Raw genomic sequence first — 27855 nt, forward strand, 5'->3', positions numbered from 1 at the left:
CACGAGGAACAGACTGCAGTCAGATCTAGCTAAACTGGTTACAGTGGACATATACAGTGGGGACGGAAAGTATGCAGGCCCACTTAAATTTTTTACCCTTTGTTATATTGCAGCCATTTGCTAAAATCATTTAAGTTCATTTTTTTCCTCATTAATGTACACACAGCACCCCATATTGACAGAAAAACAAAGAATTGTTGACATTTTTGCAGATTTATTAAAAAAGAAAAACTGAAATATCACATGGTCCTAAGTATTCAGACCTTTTGCTCAGTATTTAGTAGAAGCACCCTTTTGATCTAATACAGCCATGAGTCTTTTTGGGAAAGATGCAACAAGTATTTCACACCTGGATTTGGGGATCCTCTGCCATTCCCCCTTGCAGATCCTCTCCAGTTCTGTCAGGTTGGATGGTAAACGTTGGTGGACAGCCATTTTTAGGTCTCTCCAGAGATGCTCAATTGGGTTTAAGTCAGGGCTCTGGCTGGGCCATTCAAGAACAGTCACGGAGTTGTTGTGAAGCCACTCCTTCGTTATTTTAGCTGTGTGCTTAGGGTCATTGGAAGGTAAACCTTAGGCCCAGTCTGAGGTCCTGAGCACTCTGGAGAAGGTTTTCATCCAGGATATCCCTGTACTTGGTCACATTCATCTTTCCCTCAATTGCAACCAGTCATCCTGTCCCTGCAGCTGAAAAACACCCCCACAGAATGATGCTGCCACCACGATGCTTCACCTTTGGGACTGTATTGGACAGGTGATGAGCAGTGCCTGGTTTTCTCCACACATACCGCTTAGAATTAAGGCCAAAAAGTTCTATCTTAGTCTCATCAGACCAGAGAATCTTATTTCTCAGCATCTTGGAGTCCTTCAGAAGTTTTTTTAGCAAACTCTATGCGGGCTTTCATGTGTCTTGCACTGAGGAGAGGCTTCCGTCGACCACTCTGCCATAAAGCCCCGACTAGTGGAGGGCTGCAGTGATGGTTGACTTTCTACAACTTTCTCCCATCTCCCGACTGCATCTCTGGAGCTCAGCCACAGTGATCTTTGGGTTCGTCTTTACCTCTCTCACCAAAGCTCTTCTCCCCCGATAGCTCAGTTTGGCTGGACGGCCAGCTCTAGGAAGGGTTCTGGTCCTCCCAAACGTCTATCATTTAAGGATTATGGAGGCCACTGTGCTCTTAGGAACCTTAAGTGCAGCAGAATTTTTTTGTAACCTTGGCCAGATCTGTGCCTTGCCACAATTCTGTCTCTGAGCTCTTCAGGCAGTTCCTTTGACCTCATGATTCTCATTTGCTCTGACATGCACTGTGAGCTGTAAGGTCTTATATTGACAGGTGTGCGGCTTTCCTAATCAAGTCCAATCAGTATAATCAAACATAGCTGGACTCAAATGAAGGTGTAGAACCATCTCAAGGATGATCAGAAGAAATGGACAGCACCTGAGTTAAATATATGAGTGTCACAGCAAAGGGTCTGAATACTTAGGACTAGGGATGAGCTTCGTGTTCGAGTCGAACCCATGTTCGACTCGAACATCGGCTGTTCGATCGTTCGCCGAATTGCGAACGTTATGGGCCGTTCGCGCTAAATTCGTGTGGCGCGTCACGGCCCATAATTCACTGCGGCATCGCAGTGCATTGCTGGCTGATGATTGGCCAAGCATGCACTATGACCCGCATGCTTGGCCAATCACAGCGCTGTCAGTAGAGAGAGCTGTAATTGGCCAAAGCCAGGGTGGCTTTGGCCAATTATGGCTCAGGGGATTTAGTACACACCCCACACTATATAAGGCCGCCTGCACGGCGGCCCTGTGTAGTGTGTGTTCCGGTGTGCTGAGAGATAGAGAGAGAGAGAGACAGTGTCATTTGATTTGAGTTAGATAGATTAGGCAGAACAGTCAGTCAGTTAGCTGCACTTACAGTGTATTGTGTATATATATGCATCCCAGGTGTTGCATATATATATATACACTGTATTCAGTTTAGCTAGATCCGTTCCTGTTATCTTCTATCTAGACTATTTACATTTAATGCAGTGCGTCCTGCTCACAGTGTTCAGCTAGATCCGTTCCTGCTATTTACATTTAGTGCAGTGCGTCCTGCTCACAGTGTTCAGCTAGATCCGTTCCTGTTATCTTCTAGACTATTTACATTTAGTGCAGTGCGTCCTGCTCACAGTGTTCAGCTAGATCCGTTCCTGCAATTTACATTTAGTGCAGTGCGTCCTGCTCACAGTGTTCAGCTAGATCCGTTCCTGCTATTTACATTTAGTGCAGTGCGTCCTGCTCACAGTGTTCAGCTAGATCCGTTCCTGCTATTTACATTTAGTGCAGTGCGTCCTGCTCACAGTGTTCAGCTAGATCCGTTCCTGCTATTTACATTTAGTGCAGTGCGTCCTGCTCACAGTGTTCAGCTAGATCCGTTCCTGTTATCTTCTAGACTATTTACATTTAGTGCAGTGCGTCCTGCTCACAGTGTTCAGCTAGATCCGTTCCTGCAATTTACATTTAGTGCAGTGCGTCCTGCTCACAGTGTTCAGCTAGATCCGTTCCTGCTATTTACATTTAGTGCAGTGCGTCCTGCTCACAGTGTTCAGCTAGATCCGTTCCTGCTATTTACATTTAGTGCAGTGCGTCCTGCTCACAGTGTTCAGCTAGATCCGTTCCTGCTATTTACATTTAGTGCAGTGCGTCCTGCTCACAGTGTTCAGCTAGATCCGTTCCTGCTATTTACATTTAGTGCAGTGCGTCCTGCGCACAGTGTTCAGCTAGAGCCGTTCCTGCTATTTACATTTAGTGCAGTGCGTCCTGCTCACAGTGTTCAGCTAGATCCGTTCCTGTTATCTTCTAGACTATTTACATTTAGTGCAGTGCGTCCTGCTCACAGTGTTCAGCTAGATCCGTTCCTGCTATTTACATTTAGTGCAGTGCGTCCTGCTCACAGTGTTCAGCTAGATCCGTTCCTGTTATCTTCTAGACTATTTACATTTAGTGCAGTGCGTCCTGCTCACAGTGTTCAGCTAGATCCGTTCCTGTTATCTTCTAGACTATTTACATTTAGTGCAGTGCGTCCTGCTCACAGTGTTCAGCTAGATCCGTTCCTGCTATTTACATTTAGTGCAGTGCGTCCTGCTCACAGTGTTCAGCTAGATCCGTTCCTGTTAAATTCCTACTGACCGGCAGGCTTGTCTGGTTACAGTATATAAAGCTACCTGAAGAAAATTACAGGTGTTCTATTTGATCCTATTAGTACCACGGTCAGGCAGCTAGACTATTTACATTTAGTACAGTGCGTCCTGCTCACAGTGTTCAGCTAGATCCGTTCCTGTTATCTTCCTACTGACAGGCAGGCTTGTCTGGTTACAGTATATAAAGCTACCTGAAGAAAATTACAGGTGTTCTATTTGATCCTATTAGTACCACGGTCAGGCAGCTAGACTATTTACATTTAGTACAGTGCGTCCTGCTCACAGTGTACAGCTAGATCCGTTCCTGTTATCTTCCTACTGACAGGCAGGCTTGTCTGGTTACAGTATATAAAGCTACCTGAAGAAAATTACAGGTGTTCTATTTGATCCTATTAGTACCACGGTCAGGCAGCTAGACTATTTACATTTAGTACAGTGCGTCCTGCTCACAGTGTTCAGCTAGATCCGTTCCTGTTATCTTCCTACTGACAGGCAGGCTTGTCTGGTTACAGTATATAAAGCTACTTGAAGAAAATTACAGGTGTTCTATCGCAGCTTAGTGCAGCTACAGGCCATTAGTATGTCTGGAAGGCCAAGAAGGAGAGGCAGACAGTCACAAGCCAATAAGAGAGGGCAAGCAGGCTCTGTGTCTAGTGCTGGTCGTGGAGACGGTGCATCCTCATCAGCACGTGGCCATGGGACACGCTTGGCCTTTTTTTCGGCAGCTGGCCATGTTGAGCCGCAACATGCGGAAGACTTGGTCGAGTGGATGACCAAGCCGTCCTCATCCTCCTCATCCTCTCTCACCCATGCCCAGGGTGCTTTGTCTGGCAAAGCAGCGGCCTCTTCCCTCAGCTCAATGTCATCAGTGACTCCTTCCCTAGCTCCACCATGTCCTCATGAGGATTCCCTCGAACTGTTTGACCACAGTGTTGGGTACATGCTCCAGGAGGATGCCCAGCGTTTGGAAGGCTCTGATGACGATACTGAGCTCGATGAAGGCAGTAACATGAGCGCGGACAGAGGGGGTGCCCAAGAAGGACAGCAATCTGGCAGTCATGCTCCCCCTGCTGCAGCATACTGCCAGGTTTGCTCCAGTGATGAGGAGGGAGGGGATGATGAGGTCACTGACTCAACGTGGGTGCCTGATAGGAGAGAGGAGGAGGAGGAGGAGGAGGAGGCGGCAGCACATCACCAACGAGGCAGGATGCCCTCCAGGGGCCAGCCTAAGGGCAGCACATTGACTGCATCACACCCCAAAGCTCCACATGTGCAGGGCGCTGCAGTCTCTGCGCGTTATTCAAAAAGTTCTTTGGTGTGGGCCTTTTTTGAGACGAGTGCATCAGATCGCACCGCTGCTATTTGCAACATATGTCTCAAGCGTATCTCGCGTGGCCAAAATATCTCCCGCTTGGGTACCACATGCTTGACCAGACATATGTTGACCTGCCATGCAGTTCGTTGGCAAGCGTATCTAAAAGACCCACACCAAACAACAAAGAGGATCTCTCCTTGCTCCTCATCAGCTGAGATTTCCAACCCCACTAGACCTTCAGTCCTCTCTGAGACCTGCAGTGAGAGGAATGAAGGTGTAGAATTAGGTGTGTCACAGCCAAGTACTTGTGGGCAATCTGCTTTTGGTACACCGACGTCAGATTGTACCAGGCAAATTTCCCTGCCCCAGCTGCTGCACCGCCGAAAGAAGTTTGCTCCCAGCCATCCACATGCCCAGCGGTTGAATGCTAGCTTGGCAAAATTGCTAGCACTTCAACTGCTGCCTTTTCAGTTGGTAGACTCTGCCCCCTTCCGTGAGTTTGTGGAATGTGCGGTTCCTCAGTGGCAGGTACCCAAACGCCACTTTTTCTCATGGAAGGCGATTCCGGCTCTCTACCGGCATGTGGAAGGCAATGTCCATGCCTCGCTGGACAGGGCGGTCAGCGGTAAGGTGCATATTACCGCTGACTCATGGTCCAGCAGGCATGGACAGGGACGTTACCTAAGTTTCACGGCGCATTGGGTGACTCTGCTGGCAGCTGGGAAGGATGCAGGACAAGGTGCAGTAGTGTTGGAGGTTGTTCCGCCACCACGCCTCCAAAATGCTGATTGTGACACACCTCTCTCCTCCACCCCCTCCTCTTCTTCTTCCTCCATGGCCTCTTCCTCGGAACCAGCGGTGCTCCGTAGGCGTTCAAGGGGCTACGCAAGTACGCAGGCCAAAAGATGCCATGCGGTGCTTGAGCTGGTGTGCTTGGGGGACAGGAGCCACACTGGGGCAGAGGTTCTGTCAGCTCTGCAGGGGCAGGTTCAGAGGTGGTTGACGCCACGCCAACTTAAGGCAGGAATGGTGGTTTGCGACAATGGCACCAACCTCCTCTCTGCCCTCCGACAGGGACAAATGACCCATGTGCCCTGTTTGGCTCACGTCCTTAACTTGGTGGTGCAGCGGTTCTTGGGCAGGTACCCGGGCTTACAGGATGTCCTGAGGCAGGCCAGGAAAGTCTGTGTGCATTTCCGCCGGTCATATAATGCCAGTGCTCGGCTGACGGACCTCCAAAAGGAGTTTAACCTGCCCAAGAACCGCCTAATCTGTGACATGCCCACCAGGTGGAACTCAACGTTGGCCATGCTGCAGCGGCTGCACACGCAGCAGAGGGCCATCAATGAGTACCTGTGCGACTATGGCACCAGGACAGGGTCAGGGGAGCTTGGTTTTTTTTCCCCACGCCAGTGGGCCATGATCAGGGATGCATGCACTGTCCTGTCACCATTCGAGGAGGCCACGAGGATGGTGAGCAGTGACAGTGCATGCATCAGTGACACTGTCCCCCTTGTCCACCTGTTGGAGCACACGCTGCGTGGAATAATGGACAGGGCACTTGAGGCAGAACAGAGGCAGGAAGAGGAGGACTTCCTTAGCTCTCAAGGCCCCCTTTATCCAGACAGTGTTCCTGCGTGCCCGCCGATCACACAGGAAGAGGACGAGGAGGAAGAGGAGGAGGAGGAAGATTGTGTCAGTATGGAGGTGGAGCCTGGCACTCAGCATCAGCAGCAGTCTTTAAGGGATCAGTCCCAAGAAACACATGGACTTGTACGTGGCTGGGAGGAGGTGGCTGCGGACCATGTCGTTCTTAGTGACCCAGAGGACTCCGGACCGAATGCCTCAGCAAACCTACGCTGCATGGCCTCCCTGATCCTGCAAAGCCTGCGTAAGGATCCTCGTATTCGTGGTATCAAGGAGAAGGACCAATACTGGCTGGCAACCCTCCTTGATCCACGTTACAAGGGTAAGGTTGCGGACCTTATCTTGCCATCGCAGAGGGAGCAGAGGATGAAACATCTTCGGGAGGCCTTGCAGAAAGGTCTGTGCAACGCGTTCCCAGAGACTGGGAGGCTACAAACTCCTGTTTCTGGACAACGTGTTGCTGAGGCTTCGGTCAGTCAAAGAAGGAGCGGTGGAGAAGGTGGCCGTCTGACCGATGCGTTCAGACAATTTTTTGGTCCGCAGCCCCAAGGTATGATCGGTTCCAGCAACCATCGCCAGCGTCTGTTTTACATGGTGCAGGAATACCTAGGGGCAAGATCAGACTTGGACACCTTTCCCACCGAAAATCCTCTGGGTTACTGGGTCTTGAGGATGGATCACTGGCCAGAGCTTGCACAGTATGCAATTGAGCTACTGGCCTGTCCTGCATCCAGCGTTCTTTCGGAACGCACATTCAGTGCTGCTGGAGGCGTGGTAACCGATCACAGGGTGCGTCTGTCCACCGACTCGGTCGATCGGCTGACCTTCATAAAAATGAATGAGTCTTGGATCACCACCAGCTACCAAGCACCTGATGCTGATGTAACCGAATAATTTTTTTTGAAATCTCAGATCCCTTCAAAGACTGCCTATGCTGATGCTGAGTGACTATCCCTGAGTAATTATCCTCTTCCTCCTCAATCATCACGCTGATAGCTTGTAAGAACATTTTTGGTTCTGGGCGCCACCACCAGTGCCTAAGGCACAATTTTTCAGCCCCTGTTTAACAGGGGCGTGTAATTACAATTTTTGATGTAATACTTTGCAGCAGGGCTCGTTCCTGCATTCCAACTAGAGTGTCTGTGAGGGGTTGCAGTGTTGTGGCACCAGCACCAGTGCCTAGGGCCCAATTTTTCTGCCCCTGTCTAACAGGGGCGTGTAATTACAATTTTTGATGCAATACTTTGCAGCAGGGCTCGTTCCTGCGTTCCAACTAGAGTGTCTGTGAGGGGTTGCAGTGTTGTGGCACCAGCACCAGTGCCTAAGGCCCAATTTTTCTGCCCCTGTCTAACAGGGGCGTGTAATTACAATTTTTGAAGCAATAATTTGCAGCAGGGCTCGTTCCTGCGTTCCAACTAGAGTGTCTGTGAGGGGTTGCAGTGTTGTGGCACCAGCACCAGTGCCTAAGGCCTAATTTTTCAGCTCCTGTTCAACAGGGGCATGTAATTACAATTCTTGATCTAATATTTCACAGCAGGGCCCTGTGAGGGCTTACAGTGTTGTGGCCACAGCAACACCTAAGGCCCAAATTTCTGCTGAGTATATAGGGCAGGACCCTACTTTCAAACATCTAACTTACAAACGACTCCTACTTGCAAACGGAAGGAGACAACAGGAAGTGAGATGAAATCTACCCCTAGGAAGGGAAATTCTCTCCTGTAAGAGTTAATATGGGAAAACAAGTTCTCCTTTCCACTGATGCTTTCCAATCCTTGTTCCACAAAAAAACCCAAATTTTCAAAAAACATTTTTCATTGGGACAAAAAAGTGAGGTGAAATCTTCTGAAGAGGAGGAAAGACAGCAAAACAAATGTCACAGGGGTGATAACCCTTCCCTATGTTTTCCAAAAAGCTTAGAAAAGATTTTTTGGCTGGAGCTAAACACGTTAAAAATGTTCAAAATTACAAACAGATTCTACTTAACAACAAACCTACAGTCCCTGTCTTGTTTGCACCGCCTGTATACTGCTGTTCAGAGTATATAGGGCCTGGTGGCCCCACACCTTTCCTTATTTTAATTTGGGTGCGGGGTTCCCCTTAATATCCATACAAGACCCAAAGGGACTGGTAATGGACTGGGGGGTACCCATGCCGTTTGTCTCACTGATTTTCATCCATATTGCCATGACCCGACATGACATTAAACCCGCAAGCAGTTTTAAATGAGATTTTTTCCTTTAAAAATGACATTTGGTGCAGGGACTGTTCTAAACATGGGAAACACGCGTCACTTTACAGGCATACTATAGACACCCCCCAGGTACGATATTTAAAGGAATATTTCACTTTTTTTTTTTTACTTTAAGCATCATTAAAATCACTGCTCCCGAAAAAACGGCCGTTTTTAAAAGTTTTTTTTGCATTGATACATGTCCCCTGGGGTAGGACCCGGGTCCCCAAACCCTTTTTAGGACAATACCATGCAAATTAGCCTTTAAAATGAGCACTTTTGATTTCGAACGTTCGAGTCCCATAGACGTCAATGGGGTTCTAACGTTCGTGCGAACTTTCGGTCCGTTCGCGGGTTCTGGTGCGAACCGAACCGGGGGGTGTTCGGCTCATCCCTACTTAGGACCATGTGATATTTCAGTTTTTCTTTTTTAATAAATCTGCAAAAATGTCAACAATTCTGTGTTTTTCTGTCAATATGGGGTGCTGTGTGTACATTAATGAGGAAAAAAATGAACTTAAATAATTTTAGCAAATGGCTGCAATATAACAAAGAGTGAAAAATTTAAGGGGGTCTGAATACTTTCCATCCCCACTGTATATATATATATATATATATATATATATATATATATATATATATATACATACACACACACACACAAGACTAACTGTGTATATATATATATATATATATATATATATATATATATATATATATATATGGTTGGAGCCCTATGTCCGGTATGGACATAGATAACATTTGTAGTTAACATAAGACTTACCATCGGAAATAGACCTGGAAGTGTGGACTTACCATATGAAATGGACCTGAAAGTGTGCCTTGGTCTGCTGGTCGGTATGCCAAAATAAGGGGGCATACCCTAGTTTAACCACTTGCCGACCGCCTAAGGACGATATACGTCGGCAGAATGGCACGGGCAGGCAAAATCATGTACCTGGTATGTGATTGCTTTCCCGCGGGCCCGAGGCGGTCGGCTTTGGTCTGGCAGCGATCAGAGATGAGGGGGAGACCATCCATTCATGGCCCCCCCTCGCGATCACTCCCAGCCAATCGGAATCTTCCCCTGCCTCTGTGTAGTACACAGAGGCAGAGGAAATTATGTCATCTCTCCTTGGCTCGGCAGTTTCTGTTCCGGCGCCGAGGAGAGAAGACTGTAATGTGAGTGCACAACACACACACATCACAGTAGAACATGCCAGGCACACTTTACACCCCCCTTTACCCCCCGATCCCAATCCGATCACCCCTCCCCCCCCCCGTCACACTGACACCAAGCAGTTTTTTTTTTTTGTGATTACTGCATTGGTGTCAGTTTGTGACAGTTAGTGTGGTAGGGCAGTTAGTGTTAGCCCCCTTTAGGTCTAGGGTACCCCCCTAACCCCCCCTAATAAAGTTTTAACCCCTTGATCACCCCCCGTCACCAGCGTCACGAAGCGATCATTTTTCTGATCGCTGTATTAGTGTCACTGGTGACGCTAGTTAGGGAGGTAAATATTTAGGTTCGCCGTCAGTGTTTTATAGCGACAGGGACCCCCATATACTACCTAATAAATGTTTTAACCCGTGATTGCCCCCTAGTTAACCCTTTCACCACTGATCACCGTATAACTGTTACGGTTAACGCTGGTTAGTCCGTTTATTTTTTATAGTGTCAGGGCACCCGCCGTTTATTACCGAATAAAAGTTTAGCCCCCTGATCGCCCGGCGGTGATATGCGTCGCCCCAGGCAGCGTCAGATTAGCGCCAGTACCACTAACACCCATGCACGCAGCATACACCTCCCTTAGTGGTATAGTATCTGAATGGATCAATATCTGATCCGATCAGATCTATACTAGCGTCCCCAGCAGTTTAGGGTTCCCAAAAATGCAGTGTTAGCGGAATCAGCCCAGATTCCTGCTAGCACCTGCGTTTTGCCCCTCCACCCGGCCCAGCCCAGCCCACCCAAGTGCAGTATCGATCGATCACTGTCACTTACAAAACACTAAACGCATAACTGCAGCGTTCGCAGAGTCAGACCTGATCCCTGCGACCGCTAACAGTTTTTTTGGTAGCATTTTGGTGAACTGGCAAGCACCAGCCCCAGGCAGCGTCAGATAAGCGGCAGTACCGCTAACACCCACGCATGCACCGTACACCTCCCTTAGTGGTATAGTATCTGAACGGATCAATATCTGATCCGATCAGATCTATACTAGCGTCCCCAGCAGTTTAGGGTTCCCAAAAACGCAGTGTTAGCGGGATCAGCCAAGATACCTGCTAGAACCTGCGTTTTGCCCCTCCGCCCGGCCCAGCCCACCCAAGTGCAGTATCGATCAATCACTGACACTTACAAAACACTAAACGCATAACTGTAGCGTTCGCAGAGTCAGGCCTGATCCCTGTGATCGCTAATAGTTTTTTTGGTAGTGTTTTGGTGAACTGGCAAGCACCAGCCCCAGGCAGCGTCAGGTTAGTGCCAGTACCGCTAACACCCATGCACGCACTGTACACCTCCCTTAGTGGTATAGTATCTGAACGGATCAATATCTGATCCGATCAGATCTCTACTAGCGTCCCCAGCAGTTTAGGGTTCCCAAAAACGCAGTGTTAGCGGGATCAGCCCAGATACCTGCTAGCACCTGCGTTTTGCCCCTTTGCCCGGCCCAGCCCAGCCCACCCAAGTGCAGTATCGATCGATCACTGTCACAAAACACTAAACGCATAACTGCAGCATTCGCAGAGTCAGGGCTGATCCCTGCGATCACTAACAGTTTTTTTGGTAGCGTTTTGGTGAACTGGCAAGCACCAGCGGCCTAGTACACCCCGGTCGTAGTCAAACCAGCACTGCGGTCGTAGTCAAACCAGCACTGCAGTAACACTTGGTGACGTGGCGAGTCCCATAAGTGCAGTTCAAGCTGGTGAGGTGGCAAGCACAAGTAGTGTCCCACTGCCACCAAGAAGAAGACAAACAGGCCCGTCGTGCCCATAGTGCCCTTCCTGCTGCATTCGCCAATCCTAATTGGGAACCCACCACTTCTGCAGCGCCCGTACTTCCCCCATTCACATCCCCAACCAAATGCAGTCGGCTGCATGAGAGCCATTTTCTTTATGTCCTCCCGAGTACCCCTACCCAACGAACCCCCCCCCCCCCCAAAAAAAGATGTCGTGTCTGCAGCAAGCGTGGATATAGGCGTGACACCCGCTATTATTTTCCCCCCTGTCCTGACAATCCTGGACTTTGCATTGGTGAATGTTTTGAACGCTACCATGCACTAGTTGAGTATTAGCGTAGGGTACAGCATTGCACAGACTAGGCACACTTTCACAGGGTCTCCCAAGATGCCATCGCATTTTGAGAGACTCGAACCTGGAACCGGTTACAGTTATAAAAGTTAGTTACAAAAAAAGTGTAAAAAAAAAAAACAAAAACAAAAAAATATATAAAATAAAAAAAAATAGTTGTCGTTTTATTGTTCTCTCTCTCTCTATTCTCTCTCTATTGTTCTGCTCTTTTTTACTGTATTCTATTCTGCAATGTTTTATTGTTATTATGTTTTATCATGTTTGCTTTTCAGGTATGCAATTTTTTATACTTTACCGTTTACTGTGCTTTATTGTTAACCATTTTTTTGTCTTCAGGTACGCCATTCACGACTTTGAATGGTTATACCAGAATGATGCCTGCAGGTTTAGGTATCATCTTGGTATCATTCTTTTCAGCCAGCGGTCGGCTTTCATGTAAAAGCAATCCTAGCGGCTAATTAGCCTCTAGACTGCTTTTACAAGCAGTGGGAGGGAATGCCCCCCCCCCACCGTCTTCCGTGTTTTTCTCTGGCTCTCCTGTTTCAACAGGGAACCTGAGAATGCAGCCGGTGATTCAGCCAGCTGACCATAGAGCTGATCAGAGACCAGAGTGGCTCCAAACATCTCTATGGCCTAAGAAACTGGAAGCTACGAGCATTTTATGACTTAGATTTCGCCGGATGTAAACAGCGCCATTGGGAAATTGGGAAAGCATTTTATCACACCGATCTTGGTATGGTCAGATGCTTTGAGGGCAGAGGAGAGATCTAGGGTCTAATAGACCCCAATTTTTTCAAAAAAGAGTACCTGTCACTACCTATTGCTATCATAGGGGATATTTACATTCCCTGAGATAACAATAAAAATGATTTTAAAAAAAATGAAAGGAACAGTTTAAAAATAAGATAAAAGAGCAAAAAAATAATAATTAAAAAAAAAAAGCACCCCTGTCCCCCCCTGCTCTCGTGCTAAGGCGAACGCACGCGTCGGTCTGGGTCAAATGTAAACAGCAATTGCACCATGCATGTGAGGTATCACCGCGAAGGTCAGATCGAGGGCAGTAATTTTAGCAGTAGACCTCCTCTGTAAATCTAAAGTGGTAACCTGTAAAGGCTTTTAAAGGCTTTTAAAAATGTATTTATTTTGTTGCCACTGCACGTTTGTGCGCAATTTTAAAGCATGTCATGTTTGGTATCCATGTACTCGGCCTAAGATCATCTTTTTTATTTCATCAAACATTTGGGCAATATAGTGTGTTTTAGTGCATTAAAATTTAAAAAAGTGTTTTTTCCCCAAAAAATGCGTTTGAAAAATCGCTGCGCAAATACTGTGTGAAAAAAAAAAATGAAACACCCACCATTTTAATCTGTAGGGCATTTGCTTTAAAAAAATATATAATGTTTGGGGGTTCAAAGTAATTTTCTTGCAAAAAAAAATAATAATTTTTTCATGTAAACAAAAAGTGTCAGAAAGGGCTTTGTCTTCAAGTGTTAGAAGAGTGGGTGCTGTGTGACATAAGCTTCTAAATGTTGTGCATAAAATGCCAGGACAGTTCAAAACCCTCCCAAATGACCCCATTTTGGAAAGTAGACACCCCAAGCTATTTGCTGAGAGGCATGTCGAGTCCATGGAATATTTTATATTGTGACACAAGTTGCGGGAAAGAGACAAATTTTTTTTTTTTTTTGCACAAAGTTGTCACTAAATGATATATTGCTCAAACATGCCATGGGAATATGTGAAATTACACCCCAAAATACATTCTGTTGCTTCTCCTGAGTACGGGGATACCACATGTGTGAGACTTTTTGGGAGCCTAGCCGCGTACGGGACCCCGAAAACCAAGCACCGCCTTCAGTCTTTCTAAGGGCGTACATTTTTTATTTCACTCTTCACTGCCTATCACAGTTTCAGAGGCCATGGAATGCCCAGGTGGCACAAACCCCCCCCCTCCCAAATGACCCCATTTTGGAAAGTAGACACCCCAAGCCATTTGCTGAGAGGTATAGTGAGTATTTTGCAGACCTCACTTTTTGTCACAAAGTTTTGAAAATTGTCTTTCTTCATTTTCAAAAACAAATGAGAGCAGCAAAATACTCACCATGCCTCAAAGCAAATAGCTTGGGGTGTCTACTTTCCAAAATGGGGTCATTTGGGGGGGGTTTTGTGCCACCTGGGCATTTTATGGCCTTCAAAACTGTGATAGGTAATGAGGAGTAAAATCAAAAATTTACGCCCTTAGAAATCCTAAAGGCAGTGATTGGTTTTCGGGGCCCCGTACGCGGCTAGGCTCCCAAAAAGTCCCACACATGTGGTATCCCCGTACTCAGGAGAAGCAGCTGAATATATTTTGGGGTGCAATTCCACATATGCCCATGGCCTGTGTGAGCAATATATCATTTAGTGACAACTTTTTGTAATTTTTTTTTTTTGTCATTATTCAATCACTTGGGACAAAAAAAATTAATATTCAATGGGCTCAACATGCCTGTCAGCAATTTCCTTGGGGTGTCTACTTTCCAAAATGGGGTCATTTGGGGGGGTTTTGTACCGCCCTGCCATTTTAGCACCTCAAGAAATGACATAGGCAGTCATAAACTAAAAGCTGTGTAAATTCCAGAAAATGTACCCTAGTTTGTAGACGCTATAACTTTTGCACAAACCAATAAATATACGCTTATTGACATTTTTTTTACCAAAGACATGTGGCCGAATACATTTTGGCCTAAATGTATGACTAAAATTGAGTTTATTGGATTTTTTTTATAACAAAAAGTAGAAATTATCATTTTTTTTCAAAATTTTCGGTCTTTTTCCGTTTATAGCGCAAAAAATAAAAACCGCAGAGGTGATCAAATACCATCAAAAGAAAGCTCTATTTGTGGGAAGAAAAGGACGCAAATTTTGTTTGGGTACAGCATCGCGTAACCGCGCAATTAGCAGTTAAAGCGACGCAGTGCCAAATTGTAAAAAGTGCTCTGGTCAGGAAGGGGGTTAATCCTTCCGGGGCTGAAGTGGTTAAGAAATGATTATTCTGTAAAGAGAAATGAATAGTTGAGAAATGCCTTGAAATGGGGATGGGAGGGTGGGTATCGCGCACAGGAAACCGACAAGCACCACAGGTGAGCGGGCTGCTTAAATACCCCCCCCGGGCTCCTCCCATAAATTCAGGCCACCATACTGGCCTTCCTACTTATGGTTGGAGCCCTATGTCCGGTATGGACATAGATAACATTTGTAGTTAACATAAGACTTACCATCGGAAATAGACCTGGAAGTGTGGACTTACCATATGAAATGGACCTGAAAGTGTGCCTTGGTCTGCTGGTCAGTATGCCAAAATAAGGGGGCAAAAACATTCAGGTAGGGGTGTAGTTTTATTAGCTTTAGCTTTATTTATTGAGCAAGTATGGTGAATGCTTGTGCCATTTCCACCTAAGAAGTGGGGACGTACCGGGCGAGGTAGGCAGAGTTTCACCTGCTAAGTCTCTTAATGACGTGGTCTGGGACCCATGCCGAAATGCTGCCAAGGCCGCCCCAACACTAAAGAGTGACCAGAGTACCGACTGGGGTCGAGGTGTAGGCAGCGTAGAAGAACCCCCAGGTGTTTGATGAACTGGCAGGCACTCAAGGGTTGACCGAAAAGGTAATAGGGGACTAGAGTTTGAGTGTTCCGGTAGGAGTGACAGTAGGCGGTCGAGTATGGTTACTGGACACCAGACGTTGTTTAATTTATAGAGATGGATGTCTATCCTGGAGCTTGATTGTTGGGTTTTAGACACTGCAAGGTGGAGGATGAAATGGTATTGGCAGCGAGCCAACTACACAGACCTTGGCCTGCGGGATTGCTGCGGGTGCACTCGCTGGGCCGCCAGAACCTGTGGTAGTGGTAAGTAAATGGCTGCTTGTATGACCAAACTAGGGAGAAGGCCAAATGGCGAACTGATTAATATAGTAGACATGTTCCAGAAGATGGCAGCCTGGAACGAACGTGCAGTGGACATTAAACTGGTGTTGCCAAGATAATTACACCAGCCTGCGCAGGAAGGACATAACAGAGCGATGCAGACCTGGCTTCATCAAAAGGCTCACCTCGGACCAGATGTCGGTGGCAAAAGCCACGGCCTGTCCTGTCCAGATAAGACCCTAGAGTTGAGCGGCTGCCATGACCGGGTGTAGCTTGAAGAGGGAGGAGGTCCGGGTAAACCCGGGGTTTAGGAGTGTCTCTGGAGGCCATGTACTTGTAAACCAATGGTGGCCAAAAATTGCAGCGATGCCTGTGGCGGCTGTGGCATCTGTCACTACCTGGGGTGACAAGGGCGACGTAGATGGTGTAATCATTGATACACCGATCCACGTAGTACGGGACCTTCCGACATTGATAGGTCCGCATTCTCATGAAAGACTGCAGCTGCTTCTTAGTACACACCCATGTATGGGTGAAGTCTTGGGGAACTGGCCTGATGCGGGTCAGCTTGTCAAGGGGGAGGCTGGCCTGCGTGGAGTTTGTTAATTTGGAAGAGGTTATTGTAGACCTTGGTTCCGGATTGTTGAGTTTTAGAGACTACAAGCTGAAGGACATAATGGTATTACCAGCGAGTCAAGTGGTGTCTACATAGTACCTGGCTGCCTGTGCCAGTAAAAGTGAATTTGTTAGGCCATAGAAAAACACAGAGGGCCAGGTAGATGGCTGCTTGTATGACTAGACTGGGGAATGTCTGAGGTTTTTGTCATGTCCCTAAAGATGGCAGTTGTGATGGGCAAGCGTTTGCCATTAGCTATGGGCTGATGCTTCTGGACGCCACGTAGAAAGGATCCTACTGTATGAGCCGTAAACACAGATGACTCTCCGGGGTCCTGCAAGGACAAGAAATGCTGGATGCTGGCTAGGTATAGCCTGATAGTGTTATGAGGAGCCAGCTGTGTGTGGCAGTACGATACCTGGTGCGGGATGGAACCTGAACTCAACTGACCTAAGCGGGAAATGATACAGAAAATGATGAGTGGCTCCTATGAGATGCCACTGGAGACAACTGGCCGATTAAGTGCCACTGAAGAATGATGTGTGACCGATTGTGTGCCACTGGAAATGTGTTTGTACTGATTACAAGAAGTCATGCTAAGATGCGAGCCCTGCAATAGTTGTGCTTAAATATGTGCTTGCAACAATTGCCAGGGAGTTTGTCAATGGAGATGTGTTTGCAGTGACTGCAAGAAGTCCGTATTACTGCAGGTGCTTGCCCGGACTGCAAGGAGTTATACTTAGATGCGTGTTTGCAACAATTACAAAAAGTTGGAAGCGTGCTTGCAATGATTGCAAGAAGTTATGCTTGGATGTGTCCCTGCAACAATTGCAAGAAGTTGTGACTGGATGCGTGCTTGCAATGATTGCAAGAAGTTATGCTTGGATGCATGCTTGCAACGTTTGCAAGAAGTTATGCTAAGATGCGTGTCTTGTAATGATTGTATGAAATGTGCTTGAATGTGTGCTTGCAACGATTGCAAGGGAGTTCCTGTCGCTGGAGATGTGTTTGTAGTGACTGTGAAAAGTTCGTATTGCTGCATGTGCTTGCCAGACTGCAAGAGTTAAGCTTGGATGTGTGCTTGCAATGATTGCAAGAAGTTGTAAATGGATGCGTACTTGCAACGATTGCAAGAAGTTATGCTTGAATGCATGCCTGCAACGTTTGCAAGAAGTTTATGATTGGATGCGTGTTTGCAACGATTGCAAGAAATTGTTTTTGGATGTGTGCTTGCAACGATTGCAAGAAGCTCTGTTTGGATGCGTACTTGCAACGATTGCAAAAGTTGTGCTTGGATGTGTGCTGTGACTATGAGGGGGGATAATAGTGAGGCGAAGGTTTCAACGAATGAATCGGGACCATGACTGAGCTTTGAAGGAAGACGGGGTGTGGCCCTTTTTTTTTTTAACTTGACTGACCTAGAGGAAAATGACAGATGACAACCGGTGAAGGGTTTGACTACCTAACTTGAAAAGTAACTTGTAACATGTTTAAGCGACAGGTGCATGACATTAAATAAATGAGTGAAATGTTTATGCCATGACAGAGGCATGAATCGGTGTGCCATGACTGCACCAATGAGGCCAATCCAACTGGGGCTTGCCGGGATGAATCGATGTCTGACGGATGCCCTAAACTTGAATCGGGGTGCGGCATGCGACAATGAAATGAATGGAATGTTTGCCTTAGAGTGAAATGAATGAAAACGTTTCGCCATGACAGAGGCACGAATCGGTCGTGGCGCAGCTGTGACTGACAGCGACCCTGACTCTGGAGCATATAGTGAAATAAGGCAAAAGAAAAACCCTAGTGCATGCCAGAAAAAGTCGGTCCATCACGGATGAGACTGGATTTGAATTGGAGTGCGGTATGTAACAGTGGAATGTTTGCCCTCACAGAGGCACGAATTAGTCATGCCGTGACTGCGACTGACAGCTAACCAAGCTCTGATGCAGGTGTTGGATGAGGCAGAACATTTTATTTATTCATTTATACTACTTTATTTATTTATTATATTATTATTTTTTTTTGTATATTTTTTTTTCGACTGCGACAAACGACGAGTCGGACTATGGAGAACAAATGAAATGAGGCCAAGACAACTGGGGCGCGCCGGGACGAATCGGTGCATCTCGGATGCTACTGGATTCGAATCGGGGCGCGGTACGTGACAGCGAAATGAGTGAAATGATGAAATGAATGAAATGATTTGTCATGGTAGAGGCACGTGCCATGACAGAGGCACGAGTCGATCATGTCGCGACTGCGACTGACAACGAACCAGACTCTGGAGCATGTACTGAAATGTGGCCGAAAATACCTGGGGCACGCCGGAACGAATCATTGCATCATGGATGCGACTGGTTTCGAACCGGAACGTGATACCTGACAGTGGAATGATTTCCCATGACAGAGGCACGAATCGGTGAGCCGCAAACTGCGACTGACAACGAACCGGACTCTGGAGCATGTTCAGAAATGAGGCCGAACCCTGGGGCACCCGGTAACGAATCGGTGCATCGAAGATGCGACTGGTTTCGAACCGGAGCGCGGTAAGTGCAGGTGTAACAGTTTGTTTGCCATGACAGAGGCGCGAATCGATCATGCCGCTGTTGCGGCTGACTGCGAATTGGACTCTGGAGCATGTACTGAAATGTGGCAAATACCTGGGGCATGCCGAGATGAATCGGTGCATTTCCATGCGACTGAATTCGTATCGGAGCGTGATACGTGGCAGTGAAATGATAACCATGACAGAGGTACGAATCGGTGAGTCGTAACGAGCGACTGACAATGACCGTGACTCTGGAGCATGTACTGAAATGAGGCCGTAACTACTGGGGCACACCGGAGCGAATCGGTGCATCTTTAGATGCGACTGGATTCGAATCGGAGCGCGGTACGTGGCTGAAATGAATGAAATGATTCGAAATGGTTTGAAATGTTAGAAATGTTTAGAAATGTTCTAAAATGAGGAAATGACTTGGTATCGAACTGACATCGATAAGAAATTGCGAATTGCGAATCACAATGGTTATCTACTGACGCGTGGTAACAATTTAGACATGCCTGAAATGAAGCGACGTCGACGTCACGGTGGTTTATTCAAATAACGAGAAATGGTAACATAACGATGGTGCGAGAGGTATGCATTGCGGTACGTTGTGAAATTTGCAAGTGATTCGTGAGTTTGATATCACGGTTTAGTGACATGATATCTAACAATGCGTGAAAACAAGAGTCCGACGGGACCCTACCTGTGACAGCCGAGCCAGACGCGTGGTACAAACTACGAATCGGTAACACGGACTTCGAAACTCTCGAGTGCGGAAATTGCGAATGTGGGAATTTGCGAGACAAGAACTTGCGGACACTGGTATTCGAATCGTCGGCCTAGTGACGTATATCGCGCACAGGAAACCGACAAGCACCACAGGTGAGCGGGCTGCTTAAATACCCCCCCGGGCTCCTCCCATAAATTCAGGCCACCATACTGGCCTTCCTACATATACATATATATTATATTAATATATAAAATATACTGATACTGCAGCTTACTGAATCACCTGCCTGCCTGAAGTATATTAGAAACAGTACACCAGGAATGGACTGCAGTCAGATCTAGCTTAACTGGATACAGTGGATATATATATATATATATAGATATATATATATATCTATATATATATATATATATGAGACCGACTGTGTATATATATATATATATATATATATATATATATATATATATATATATATATTAAATACACTGCAGCTAACTGAATAACCTGCCTGCCTGCTCAATCTAAATGACACTGTCTCTCTGTCCACGCTGGCAACAACACACTACACAAGGTTGACGTGCAGGCGGCCTTATATGGTGTGGGGCGTGGACTTAATCCCCCTGAGCCATGATTGGCAAAAGACACCCTGCCATTGGCCAATTATGGCTGTCCTAGCTGAGGGCCCTGTGATTGGCCAAAGCATGCAGGTCATGGTTCATGCTCTGGCCAATCATCATACAGCAATGCACTGCACTCCTGCAGTGCATTATGGGCCATTACGCGCCGCTCAAATTTGGCGCGAATGGTCCATAATGTTCGGTTTTTGACAAATGGGCGAACAGCCAATGTTCGAGTCGAACTCATGTTCAACCCGAACAGAAAGCTCATCCTTAGTGTTTTAACACTTGTGTAGTAAAATAAAATGTTATCTAGAAAATCTGACTTCTTTCTGGGGATTAATGGTATTTTTTGATTTATGTACCGTAAATAATTTTAAATGTGATGCATTGCTTTTTCTTTGCATATGATGTCAGACATTAAGGGAGTCAATTTGAGGTCTGTATCACAGAATTTAGCAATAGTGGCCCTGCATGTTGAACACCACTCATTTATGCCATTGACCATTTTGGTAACAATAAATATTTTGCAGCAAACTAGAAGAAGAAAAGAGAAATCGCCTGGCTTTTGGCATGTAAAAGGATTAATGCAATGCCAAGCTGCTGCTAACAAAGCAAACAGAATATTGGCATGCATTAAAAAGGGGATTAACTCAAGAGATAAAACAATAATTCTCCCAATCTACAAGACTCTGGTCCAGCCGCACCTAGAGTATGCTGTCTAGTTCTGGGCACCAGTCCTCAGGAAGGATGTAATGGAAATGGAGCGAGTACAAAGAAGGGCAACAAAGCTAATAAAGGGTCTAGAGCAGTGGTTCTCAACTCCGGTCCTCAGGACCCACTAACAGGCCAGATTTTAAGTATTACCTTGGGGAGATGCAGACTAGAATACTGCAATCACTGAGCAGCAAATTATATCACCTGTGATGTATTTCAGTTATCTTGCAAACCTGGCCTGTTGGTGGGTCCCGAGGACAGGAGTTGAGAACCACTGGTCTAGAGGATATTAGTTATGAGTAGGGATGTGAGTTTGAGTCGAACTCATGTTCGACTCGAACATTGGCTGTTCGCCCGTTCGCCGAACGGCAAACAATTTGGGGTGTTTGCAGCAAATTCGAAAGCCGCGAAACACCCTTTAAAAGTCTATGGGAGAAATCAAAAGTGCTAATTTTAAAGGCTTATATGCAAGGTATTGTCATAAAAAGTGTTTGGGGACCTGGGTCCTGCTCCAGGGGACAAGGATCAATGCAAAAAAAAAAGTTTTAAAACCGGCCATTTTTTCAGGAGCAGTGATTTTAATAATGCTTTGAGTGAAACAACAAAAGTGTAATATTCCTTTAAATTTCGTACCTGGGGGGTGTCTATAGTATGCCTGTAAAGGGGCGCATGTTTCCTGTGTTTAGAACAGTCTGACAGCAAAATGACATTTCAAAGGAAAAAAAGTCATTTAAAACTACTCGCGGCTATTAATGAATTGCCGGTCCGACAATACACATAAAAGTTCATTGATAAAAATGGCATGGGAATTCCCCACAGGGGAACCCTGAACCAAAATTAAAAAAAAAAAATGAGGTGGGGGTCCCCCTAAATTCCATACCAGGCCCTTCAGGTCTGGTATGGATATTAAGGGGAACCCCGGCCCAAATTTTTTTTAAAAATGGCGTGGGGTCCCCCCAAAAATCCATACCAGACCCTTATCCGAGCACGCAACCTGGCAGGCTGTAGGAAAAAGGGGGGGACGAGAGAGCGCCCCCCCTCCTGAACCATACCAGGCCACATGCCCTCAACATTGGGAGGGTGCTTTGGGGTAGCCCCCCAAAACACCTTGTCCCCATGTTGATAGGGACAAGGGCCTCATCCCCACAACCCTTGCCCGGTGGTTGTGGGGGTCTGTGGGCGGGGGGTTTATCGGAATCTGGAAGCCCCCTTTAACAAGGGGACCACCAGATCCCGTCCCTCCCCCCTGTGTGAAATGGTAAGGGGGTACAAAAGTACCCTTACCATTTCACAAAAAAACTGTCAAAAATGTTAAAAATTACAAGAGAGTTTTTGACAATGCCTTTATTTAAATGCTTCTTCTTTCTTCTATCTTCTATCTTCCTTTGGTTTCTTCCTCCATCTTCTTCTTCTGGTTCTTCTGGTTCTTCCTCCGGTGTTCTCATCCTGCATCTTCATCCACGGCGTCTTCTTCCCTTCTTCTCCTTGGGCCGCTCCGCATCCATGATGGCATGGAGGGAGGCTCCTGCTGTGCGACGCTTCTCCTCTTCTGACGGTTGTTAAATAACGTGGGCCCTGCCCCCCTCTGACGCATGGGGACTTGACGGGGACTTCCCTGTGGCATTCCCTGTGACATCAGAGGGGGCGGGGTCACCCGTTACGTAACCCCGCCCCTTCTGACGTCACGCGGAATGCCACAGGGAAGTCCTGTCAAGTCCCCGTGCATCAGAGGGGGGCGGGATCACCGGGTGGCTCTGCCCCCCCATTATTTAAGAACTGTCAGAAGAGGAGAAGCGTCACACAGTGGGAGCCTCCCTCCATGCCATCATGGATGCGGAGAAGCCCAAGGAGAAGACGGGAAGAACACGCCACGGATGAAGATGCAGCACGAGAACACCGGAGGAAGTACCAGAAGAACCAGAAGAAGAAGAAGATGGAGCAAGAAACTGAAGGAAGATAGAATATAGAAGAAAGAAGATAGAAGAAAGAAGAAGCATTTAAATAAAGGAATTGTCAAAAACTGTCTCTTGTCATTTTTAACATGTTTGACAGTTTTTTTGTGAAATGGTAGGGGTACCCCCTTACCATTTCACACAGGGGGAGGGCCAGGATCTTGGGGTCCCCTTGTTAAAGGGGGCTTCCAGATTCCGATAAGCCCCCCACCCGCAGACCCCCACAACCACCGGGCAAGGGTTGTGGGGATGAGGCCCTTGTCCCCATCAACATGGGGACAAGGTGTTTTGGGGGGCTACCCCAAAGCACCCTCCCAATGTTGAGGGCATGTGGCCTGGTACGGTTCAGGAGGGGGGGTCGCTCTCTCATTTCCTGCGGCCTGCCAGGTTACGTGCTCGGATAAGGGTCTAGTATGGATTTTTGGGGGGACCCCACGCCATTTCTTTTTTTTATTTTGGCGCTGGGTTCCCCTTAAAATCCATACCAGACCCGAAGGGTCTAGTATAGATTTTGAGGGGGACCCCACGCCATTTTTTTAAAAAAATTTGGCCGGGGGTTCCCCTTAATATCCATACCAGACCTGAAGGGCCTGGTATGGAATTTAGGGGGACCACCCACGTCATTTTTTTTTTTTAATTTTGGTTCGGGGTTCCCCTGTGGGGAATTCCCATGCCGTTTTTTATCAATGAACTTTTATGTGTATTGTCGGACCGGCAATTCATTAATAGCCGCGAGTAGTTTTAAATGACTTTTTTTCCTTTGAAATGTCATTTTGCTGTCAGACTGTTCTAAACACAGGAAACATGCGCCCCTTTACAGGCATACTATAGACACCCCCCAGGTACGAAATTTAAAGGAATATTACATTTTTATTGTTTCACTTTAAGCATTATTAAATTCACTGCCCCCGAAAAAACAGCCGTTTTTAAAACTTTTTTTGCACTGATCCATGTCCCCTGGGGCAGGACCCAGGTCCCCAAAACTTTTTATGACAATAACATGCATATAAGCCTTTAAAATTAGCACTTTTGATTATTCATGTTCGTGTCCTATAGACTTTAACGGTGTTTGCGTTTTCGAACAAATTTTTTGCCTGTTCACAAGTTCTGGTGTGAACCGAACGGGGGGGTATTGGGCTCATCCCTAGTTATGAGGAAAGGTTGCGAGCACTGAACTTATTCTCTCTGGAGAAGAGACGCTTGAGAGGGGATACGATTTCAATTCACATATACCGTACTGGTGACCCCACAATAGGCATAAAACTTTTTCGCGGAAGGGAGTATAACAAGACACGTGGCCACTCATTAAAATTAGAAGAAAAGAGGTTTAACCTTAAACTACGTAGAGGGTTCTTTACTGAAAGAGTAGGAAGGATGTGGAATTCCCTTCCACAGGCGGTGGGCTCAGCGGGGAGCATCGATAGTTTCAAAAGACTATTAGATAATGAATGACAGGGTTATACATTGTAATACTGACATATAATCACAGACAAAGGTTGGACTTGATGGACTTGTGTCTTTTTTCAACCTCACCTAATATGTAACTATGTTACTAAACTGAAAAGCTCCAAAAGCAAGTTTTCCTGCAAAGAAGATAGTAAATACTTACCTCTCCTGGAGATATGTTTCTACCCTTGTATCTGTACAGTACTGACTACGTCTTCACAGGCATGTTTCTGCTTGTGTCAGACTGATATTTGTGTTTGCACTCCTCCAGCAATTACATCACCACACAGCTATGGGGCAACCTGTGGAGATGCAACATCTGTGCATGCATGATGGAGTTGAGTTATTGTGGCACTCTGCTCAATTAATCAGCATCTTATAGATGCCAAGAAAGTATAGTGCTACACATGCACTGCAAGCAGTGTACAGGTCAAACGGTACCAAATAGTTTTTAGGTGCAGAAGAGACTCCTACTAACATTTTTATTCACTTGAGTTCTGCTTTGATAAATGTATTACTGTATTATTTTGGGAGAAATACTTATATATAATAGGTACCAGTCAGTCTTTCTTTTAGAAATGGCATAGGTGATATTGTTATCAAGGGCGTCTGAATATAATGATGCATTCAATTAGCCACAAAACCAGTGTTTCTGAACTGATGGCAGATCTACAAAATGTACAGTACAGACACATACTACTAACATTGTTCTTATGCTACATGTTTGCTGAATAAATTATGTTTAGGCAAATTCTAAGTCACAAAAGAATGAATGTATAATTATCTGGTCTAAATACACCCCACATAACATGAAATGACAGTCAGTGTCTATCAGACAAGCTTTGCAAAACTGCTATTGATATTGTCAAGGTTTTTTACTTCCTAAGTTGTATACTTATTCAGTACTGTTTTGATGGAAAAATTCAGCAATAGAATAATTATGAACAGACTGCGTACTGCAGGTGACAAACAATAGGTGCTTTACCATATCAGTTTGTTTGAATTGAAAAGCACCATTGCAAGAGGTCATTAATCCTGAGTTGCTACATTGTTCCTCAACTCTTTTGTCACCAGATATAATATGTCCAACCTAAAAAGAAAATGACCGCTTTGCTACGACAGGAATATTTACTTATTATTATGATTATTTAAGGTACTTATACAGCGCTGTCAATTTATGCAGCGATTTACTTATACATTGTACATTCACATCAGTCCCTACCCTCAAGGAGCTTGCAATCTAATGTCCCTAACTCAAATTCATATACTAGGGCCAATTTAGACAGAAGCCAATTAACTATCAGCATGTCTTTGGAGTGTGGGAAGAAACCGGAGTACCCAGAGGAAACCCACGCAGACACAGGGAGAACATGCAAACTCCAGGCAGGTAGTGTCATGGTTGGGATTCAAACCAGTGACCTTTTTTACTGCTAGGCAAGAGTGCTACCCACTATATCACTGTGCCACCCAACTTGTGTTATTTAACACATCTGAACTACCTGGCTATGGCTGTCAGTTTACTGAACACCCAAGAAACTTCCAAACGGACATTTAGGGATGAGCCGAACACCCCCCCCCCCCCCCCCCCCGGTTCGGTTCATGGCAGAACATGCGAACAGATAAAAAATTCTACGAGACTTGAATGTGAAAAAACAAAAGTGCTAATTTTAAAGGCTAATATGCAAACTATTTTTAAGTCATAAAAAGTTTTTGGGGACCCAGGTCCTGCCCCAGGGGACATGTATCAATGCAGAAAAAAAGTTTCAAAACTGGGCGTTTTTCAGGAGCAGTGATTTTAAGAATGCTTAAAGTGAAACATTAAAAGTGTAATATTCCTTTAAATATCATGCCTGGGGTGTGTCAATAGTATGCCTATAAAGTGGCGCATTTTTCCCGTGTTTAGAACAGTCCCTGCACAAAATGACATTTTTAAAAGGAAAAAAAGTCATTTAAAACTGCTTGCGGCTGTAATATAATGTTGCCCCCCCCCCCAGCCCATTACTGGGCCCTTTGGGTTTGGTATGGATATTAAGGGGAACCCTGCACCTAAATTTAAAAAAAAGGCGTGGGGCCCCCAGGCCCTTTATACTCTGAACAGCAGTATACAGGCGGTCCCCAGGTTACAATGGGAGACTATCAGCTGACCCAGGGAGGACATGTAGATCGAGAATAGTAGAGGTCCAAGGACAGAACCTTGGGGGACCCCAATGGTAAGAGGAGTTGGAGAAGAGGAAGTGGCGTTGTAAGTGACACTAAAGGTGCGATGAGATAGGTAAGATTCGAACCAACGGAGAGTGCAGCCATGGAGACCAAGCAAATGTTTTTTGAGGAGGAGGGGTTGGTCAACTGTATCAAAGGCAGCAGAAAGGTCCAAGAGCAAGAGTATGGAATAATGACCATTGGTTTTGGCTGTTAGTAAGTCATTTGTGATTTTTAGGTTGGGCAGTTTCTGTGGAGGGCTCTGGGCGAAATCCAGACTGAAGGGGATCAAGAAGGTTATTCTCAATGAGGTGGTCGCTCAGTCGATTGTAAACTAAACGTTCAAGTAGTTTGGAGGCAAAAGGGAGTAAAGAGATGGGTCTTAGGTTGTTAAGATTGGTGGGGTCTAGTGAGGCCTTTTTTGGTATGGGAGTGACTAGTGCATGTTTTAGAGGGTTGGGGAAGAACCCAGTAGAGAGGGAGAGGTTGAAGATATGAGTTAAGGAGTGTAAGATTAAGTCAGATGGTGACCGTAGTATTTGAGAAGGAACAGGGTCCAGGGGGCAGGAGGTTAGGTGGCCATTAGAAAAAAGTTTAGCGACTTCCTCTATAGTAGCTGGGTTAAAAGAGGGAAGTATTGATTGTGCAGGAGGACAAGGAGTGTAAAGTGAGGGAGATACCTGTAGAGCGGAGATCTCGAGACGAATTGTCTCAATCTTATTTTTGAAGTGATTAGCAATCTCCTGGCCAGTGAGTAAGTTAGTGGGTGGGGGTAATGGAGGACGAATTAGAGTGGTAAAGGTAGAAAAGCGTTGACGGGGACTGCGTGAGAGGGTGTTAATGAGAGTGATAAGGTAGGTCTGTTTGGCAGTGTGGAGGCAGGAATGGTATTTTTGGAGGGCAGATTTATATTGGCTGAAATCTTGCTGTGACTAAGTTTTACGTCAAAGACGCTCAAGAGCCCAGCTACGTTTTTTGAGGCTTCTGGTATTGTCTGTCTGCCAGGGTTGTAGCGGTCGGGGCCTGATTCTGTGCATAGTGAGAGGGGCGAAGGTATACAGGGTGGATGACAGTGAACTATTGTAGACAGGAGTGGCCAAGTTGGGACAGGACAAGGATGAGATTTTGTCATAAAGACAATCTGTAGCAGAAAAAAGAAGAGAAGGGTTAAGATAGCGAAGGTTTCTACGGGTAATAGTTTGGTAGTTGGAAGGCAAGGAGGAGGAAGATAAGGAGAGAGTGAAACTAATAAGTTGTTGATTAGAGAGAGGAAAAGGAATATTAGAGAGGTTGTGCAGAGTGCATAGGTAGGAGAATATGAGGTCAAGGCAATTGCCAACAGAGTGAGTAGAAGCGCTTGTCCATTGTTTTAGGTCAAAACAGGAGGTTAGGCTCAGAAGCTTAGAAGCAGCAGGAGTGTTAATATTAAT

The 27855-nt window shown here is 46.0% G+C and overlaps 1 protein-coding gene across 1 annotated transcript in view; it reads right to left on the minus strand.

The window, feature by feature from the left end:
• The window catches only part of ADGRD2 (adhesion G protein-coupled receptor D2), a 1056485-nt gene that overhangs the window by 205951 nt on the left and 822679 nt on the right, over nt 1–27855 (minus strand). The window lies entirely within an intron of this gene.

Source organism: Aquarana catesbeiana, linkage group LG09, assembly GCF_042186555.1.
Source record: "Aquarana catesbeiana isolate 2022-GZ linkage group LG09, ASM4218655v1, whole genome shotgun sequence".
In the NCBI taxonomy this organism is placed as follows: Eukaryota; Metazoa; Chordata; class Amphibia; order Anura; family Ranidae; genus Aquarana; species Aquarana catesbeiana.